This window comes from Adiantum capillus-veneris, chromosome 29, assembly GCF_014529385.1.
Source record: "Adiantum capillus-veneris isolate H3 chromosome 29, ASM1452938v2, whole genome shotgun sequence".
Lineage (NCBI taxonomy): Eukaryota > Viridiplantae > Streptophyta > Polypodiopsida > Polypodiales > Pteridaceae > Adiantum > Adiantum capillus-veneris.
Window position 1 is genome coordinate 93,847,425 of NC_140959.1, and position 6,811 is coordinate 93,854,235.

At 45.3% G+C, this 6,811-nt stretch overlaps 1 pseudogene; it reads left to right on the top strand.

Moving 5' to 3' along the window:
• The first annotated feature begins 3,245 nt into the window (after positions 1-3,245).
• Positions 3,246-4,801, top strand: LOC147419611 (uncharacterized; annotated as a pseudogene).
• The last annotated feature ends 2,010 nt before the right edge of the window (positions 4,802-6,811 follow it).

Genomic DNA, 6,811 nt, shown 5'->3' on the forward strand with positions numbered 1-6,811 from the left:
CATCTATCGTATTCAAGTTTCTGTTTGATTCTCACAAGCGAGGCAACACATCCTGGCTCTTCTCCAAGTTGGCAAGCACATTGACAACGCTACCTCTAAGCCCATACTGACCATCATATGTCAGTTCGTGTATCTTGGCGAAGGGGATACGAATGGAGACCAAGCGTGCCTCTACGGGGTTTAGATCTGACACGAAGGGAAGCGCTGGATTGAACCCTGTCTCTTGCAAGCTCCATAGGCAATTGCTATCGCTTGTCAAGTGTTTCTTGCACTGGCTGCAAACATACACATCCCCATAGCGTTTTCGCTTCCTCGAAGTGGATTCTACAACTTGCAGGCAGTAGCTCATGTGTTAGCTGGCGTCGGAATAGCAAGCATCCACATTTTTCGCAGGGTGTAATGGGCTTGTCCTTGATGCTCTTGTTGTATCTCTTAATGGGCTTGCTCAACCTGGCATGGGTGCATCGTATCTGAGCACTAGTGACCAAGCCCTTCTCTTTCTTCAGCCGTGAAAGCTTGCATTTCACGGCATGGGTTGTGTGCAACGTGTGTGGGTGCTTGGCCTGGAACATGCGGACCACCTCAACATCAGGCAAAGACTCATGCAACAAGGATAGCCGATGCAAAGTGGCCACCTCATCTTCTTTCCATCCAACACGTGCACGGCTTGAGCACGTTGTGAAGGTGGGAAGGTATGCGATGCCGTCGCTTGTTTCGGAGAGCAAAATGCCCTTTGCAAGAAATGGTTTCGATGGAATCCCCAAGATGATTGTTCTCATGCTTCCATTTCTTTTCAAATACACTTTTAACCTACAGCTCATAAAACAAGCAAAGGCCATTAACACGTCGAGGCTAAGAGCAAGTGAATTGGCGCATGTTGAATACAGAGATGAGAATTCTGTGGCCGTCATTGCGCTAGTGGCCTTTTCAGCAGGGAAGAAGAGGCATGCACCCGGGAAAACATGTCTTTCAAGCAAGAAGCTCTCAAACAAGCCATTGATCAAATTTGATCTAAGGTCATGCGGTGCACCTGTTGAGTTTTGCAGATGGTGTAGCGCGAGAAAGATGTCTGAATTGTTCGGAAACTGAGCCGCGAAAACTGTATCGACGTCGCGTTCGGGCAAGTGAGTCATTGCAAAGGCACGTGAAGATTGTAAATATTCAGCCGTCTTGTGTGTTTGTTTCTGTGTGTGTGTTAGAGAGAGAGAGAGAGAGAGAGAGAGAGAGAGAGAGAGAGAGAGAGAGAGAGAGAGAGAGAGAGAGAGAGAGAGAGAGTTTGTGCTTTGGAAGGTTGAAAAGATGGAGAGGAAGGAAGAGTAGAAAGTGAGTTATGGAGAGACACCACGGCAACAAGACTCAAAAGCAGGATACCATTTTCTTATGAAACTCGATATACAATGGACAAGCCAAAATTTAGTTCATCGACTGTAGAGGGGTCTAGGTAAGGAAGCATAGTTATTCGTGGTGAAAGGCCAAAAGCTATCAAAATCCATGCTCTCAAAGAATCTAGGTTTCCAAAAGAGGAGTGAAAGATATCATAGACCCATTTGTGCCAATTTTGAACACACCCTCGACAACAGATGTCGATAAAATATCCCTCGCCTCTGGAATGCTCTCCATGTACACCTCCTCAAAGATCCTTGGCAAGGCCAGAAGGCGATCCACCATAGACCCTGACACTTGAACCGCCACAACATGTTTGTCAATGTTGCTTCGGATTTGTGCCTCTAGTCTGAGAGTCGTGTTGATGACGTGATCTTTATCGCAAAGAGAACAACGCAATCGGCCTTCAACCTTCTTCACCTTCGGTGAGTCACAAACTGAGCACTGGGAATGCAAGAGAGCTCTATTGAAGTTCACAAAGCGGAAATTCCCCACAACCTACAAAAAAAAAAACGTGTAAAGACCACTAAAGATATCTTTATCTAGTTGACTACAAAGCATGCAAAGTCACCTCTCTATTGTAGCCGAGAATCTCACACTGTCTATGAAATGCTGTGGTCAATTCTTGTTTGAAGCGTGATCCTCGCACGGGGACCAAAGTTGTGACGTCTAGAACATACAATGTGTGCACCTTGCCGACAAAGAGGCCAATATCTAGCCACAAACATAACAATGTCCTCCCTAGCCATCTGGGCCATGACTTGATCGTAGTCATGCTTTCTAGAGTTGACAAAGATCACCTACATATAACAAAAGGCTTGCCAACAACGAAAGGGAGGAGCATTGAAGCCAATACTTCTGATACATACAACTGCTTTGTCGTCTGGGGTCGGGCCATCGGCAACAACCAAATCCCCAAATGTAGTGCCAATTCTCTCATGGAAATTACGACTTTGCAAGACAACAAACGCCAGTGTCGTCAAGGGCAGACGTCGGCTAGTAGTCTCGGAAATTGCAGCGTCAACAAGAAATGTGCTTATCTTTGTCTCAGGATAGAAAGCTAAAGAAACAGGGAATGGGTCACAAGGTTGAATGGTTGTCGACGCATCGACATGCAAGGAGAACGAAGCTAAGCCAGCATCATTACGGTTTTTAGCCCTCACAAGAGGACAGTCAATCCTGACGAACAAGCCGATCTTGAGCTCCTTGGTGTAGCTCTCAATGAAGGGGTCCACAACGATGACCGTGACCATGTCAGTGCAATCGGCATCGACGATGTCGAACTTGAAGTAACATGCATTTTTCTTTTGCCCAGGGGTGATGGAACGGTATGTGCCGTACCAATTCAAGATTTTTCCCTCTATAGAGAAAGGTTTACTACTCTCATCTATATCACTAATCACAAATAGCGGCAAGGTTTCCTTGACTATTAGACTTTTCCCTTTGTCCAGTAGCTTGCCACTGTCCAAGAAATTGTGAGTAGCTGAAGATTGGTCAGTTTCAGAAAATGAGGCTATAGCTTTGCTTAACTCGCGAGCTGGGCAAGGAAGTTGCTGTTGAGACGAAGACGGTGCTTGTGCGCACTCCTCCCCTAGTGGAGAGTATCCTTTGCCTACAAAAGAAAGCATAGCACCATCTTAATGTAGCTCAACACTCAACAACGCATTGCAATAGAGAACATCATAGACACGCCAAACCTGTTCCACGAACAATGAATGTGCACGCTGGCCATACCTGCACTACAGCCGGATGGCTAGCAGGGCTTCCTTGAAGCAAGGCACGCCTACACCTCTTCCCAGCTGCGGTTTCCTCGAGGCTCGGACTTGCAAGCGACCCAACAGAGCTCGACAACAGCAACTGCGATGAACGTTTGTTTGCAGGACATGGAGCAGACTCAACGAACCTGCGTAGCTCTGCAAGAGGACAAGAAAAGGAAGCATCCAATTAAGCGTAGCATTGACTAGTTGAGTAGAGCAAAGAGGACTTCAAAAACGTCCAACATGCAAGACACTCGAAAAAGACAAGGAACAATGAGCCGCAGAAACAAAGCTCTTGAGAGGATCCGGAGAAGCTTGCGCCGGCACTCCGCGGTGCCAGGCGGAGAATCCCAAGTTAGCTGTCGATAACAACAAGTTAGCTGTCGATAACTCTCAAACTGTAGATTTGAATCTGAAAAACGATGAACTCCTTGCAGTAGAGTTAGGCAAGAATGACTATGACTGGTAATTCTACTTTAGCCTCTTGTGTTAATTTTAATAGCAGTCTTCGACCACTCTTTGCCTAAAATCTAGTCTCTGTCACAAGTTTGCTTACTCCTCCTGGTACCCCTCTAAGAAACCATTCAAAACTCAACTCAGCGCCAGAAGACGACTCCCTATCTCAATTGGGGTCTTTTAGCTTGGTTCAATCTGTAGCTGCTATTAAAACATCACGAGTAAGTTTTTGTCCATAATTTTGATAAAGAAATCTATGTGTCTTGACATTTATTTGCAAGAAAGTGGAAGAAAGCTTTAGGTTCCTTGCTGTATTAACACTCACTCCTCACTTTATGTTCATACTTGTAGTTTTCAAGCAACCAAGCAGAGACGAACTCAAGAAACCAAGGTGCTACTTTATTTACAGATCCAGAATTGGCTTATAGAAAGGGGCACAATGGTGCGACTAGATCCAATGGGCTGCCAGGAAACTCAATGTATTCAACCACCAATGTGACCACATCGGCACCCAAAAAGACACCTCTTACTCTGCGGTCTGGACCTGCACTAAGGCCTGCAAGCCCTTCTAGAAGAACTCCAGTATCCTCAACACACATAATCAACCCAACAACACCAAAGAGCAAAGCTAAACCTTTATCAGCACCTAGTTCTCACCCAGCAACACCCACAAGCAGACACATAGCAGCTGTAGCATCAAAAGGTGGAGGCAACTTTGTTCTCTCATCTTCGGCGATAACCGAAAAAGCATCTACTTTCTCCCCTGCAGCGCATTAGCTAAGAGGATATCACCTTTGCGTGCACAAAACCAGCCCGTTTCTGCTGGTGTTTCAAGATCCTCCTCTTTTAGCGAAGCAAGGCCTTAGCCTTCCACAAGTCTACCTTCCTCAAGAGGCAACCCGCCCAGAGGAGCCTCTCATGATTGGCGGCAAGCATTCTCATCAAAACCTCAAAGCGTGACTATAGCCCCTATTCTTCGATCGAACTATAGCACAGTCACTTCTTTCAATACAAGGAGTTGACACATGGGGAATTCACATAGGCAAGTAGCAACTACCTCCACAAAACAAGCACTTTTTTCTTCATTAAATCACCAGGAAACATCTATGGACATCCCCAAAAAGATAAGTTCTCGAGTGCGTCGCACGGAAGCAGAAATAAGCCAGAACCAGCAATCAAAAATATCGAACACGCAGTTAAGCTAGAAAATAGGGCCAGCAAATGCCGAACGTAGTCGCCAAGGGAGAATACAACCAGCTCAACCAGTAGTGCTCCTAATGCAACAGAAAAAAATGGAGCAACACTAGGCCACTGTAGGCAAGACCAACTCAAAAAATCAGCGAATGAAATGATATCGCTGCAACCATCACGAGTACATTGCTTGCAAGCATAACAAAAAGCAAGCAGCAGGACCGGGAGAACAACACCAGCAAATGTTTTTGACTGCGTCGCTCACAAGCAAGAAGAAACTAGGACCGACAATGGAAAACAACACTAGCACACGAGGCAGAGAAGCAAACCTCTAGAGAAGTCCATGCTCTCACCGTCGTTGGGCGAGGCATTGCTTGCACTCCCTTCACTGCCACCGGCAATGCCATCATCGGATGCCATGATAAAGAGGATCTTCAAAGAAATGTCGATGCAACTACTTTAAGGCACAAGACACAAACCCTCAAACTAATCTACAACAGACGCTCAGCAAATTTCAACTCCTCGACTGATTTAAATTTGGAAGTGCAGCATATAAGCACAGACAAATTGAATAGCAAGAGTTAGGTGAAAGCTCAAACGTCCAAACAAAGATTGAGACTTGAGGGCACATGTGCAAAAGCAAGACAGAGAGAGAATCTTCACTAGATAATGTAGCTCAAAAGCTCCTACATTAAAAAAAATCTTCAGACTTGCTGCCATATCTATAAAAGCATGACACAGTATAATGATTGGCACATGTACAAAAGCAGGACAGAGAGAGAATCTTCCACTAGATAATGTAGCTCAAAAGCTCACACATCAAAACAAATCTTCATACTTGTTGCCATGACACAATATAATGATAACCACCAGAGACAATAACTTGTTACAATGCATTTTTCTGCCCTTTCTGCCCTGTTATATAAGCTACAATAAGCACATGGAAATTACATCTCCCGTGCCTTTCAGCACGTGCACTAAAGCACAAAGGGCAACACGAGCAGTGCTCGTCACCTCAGCCTGCACAGTCGCCTTCAACGATCTTGAGAAGCCCATCTTCAGCATTAAACGACCAGAACAACGCATCAAACGCGTCTTGCTGCCACATCCTTGCCACCTGAGCCTGCAGAGCAACCCCATTGAATGCAGTCACCTTCCATAACCTTGAAAACCCCGCGGCATTAAACAAGGAAGCTGCGTATCGAACAACTCTTGGTGCTCTGGCAGGAGCAGCATAAAAAGAAATACCTGTTGTGCTGCAGCCGTCTTCTCGGAAGGACAGCACCCGCTACGCGCGCCACATTCTCTGGTAGGAGCAGGCAGAAAGGACCGAGGCCTGCCAGGAGCAGCACGAAAAGGAGTTACCACATGTGTCAAATGAAACTTAAAAACCCTAAAAGCCTAGTAACACATGGCAGGCATCCAACAAATGATCGAACGGCCTAGAGTTTGCAACAACTTTGCAGCTAAAACCCTATGGCCTTCCACAGGCCAAAAAGGTGTGTGTGTGTGTGTGTGTGTGTGGAGGGGTCATATTTACCTTACGCAAGTTGTAGATATGGGTTTTTCCCAAAGTGTTTTCTCATAGGTGGCATTCTCTTTTCTATATAGAGTGAATTCCTTGGGTCTTTGCTTGGTAGCCTAGCTTCTTGCATGTAGCCCATTTGGGTTTGGAAATAGAAGCTAGGTACACTCTTTTTGCTTGTGTCTTGTGCTACTTCTCCTCTACAAGTTCTCCTCCACTTGTAGAGGGTTGAGGAATACTTGAACATGTTGTGTGGGCTCTTTCTCCTCTAAGATTGTGATAATGTAATCCTATTGTGTTGGAAGTACTCCTAGTAGCACTACAAATTTTTCTTCTTTTTTTAACTTCACATTTGATGTAGGTAAGCTGTGAGACTAAGCTTATATGTCTATTCATGAGATCAAACATGTCCTCCCCACTCTCCAATACCTCCCAAGCTTAAAAGCACCCGTGCACTGTTTTAAAAAAAAAAGTGTATATAATTTGTAAGCAAGGTTGT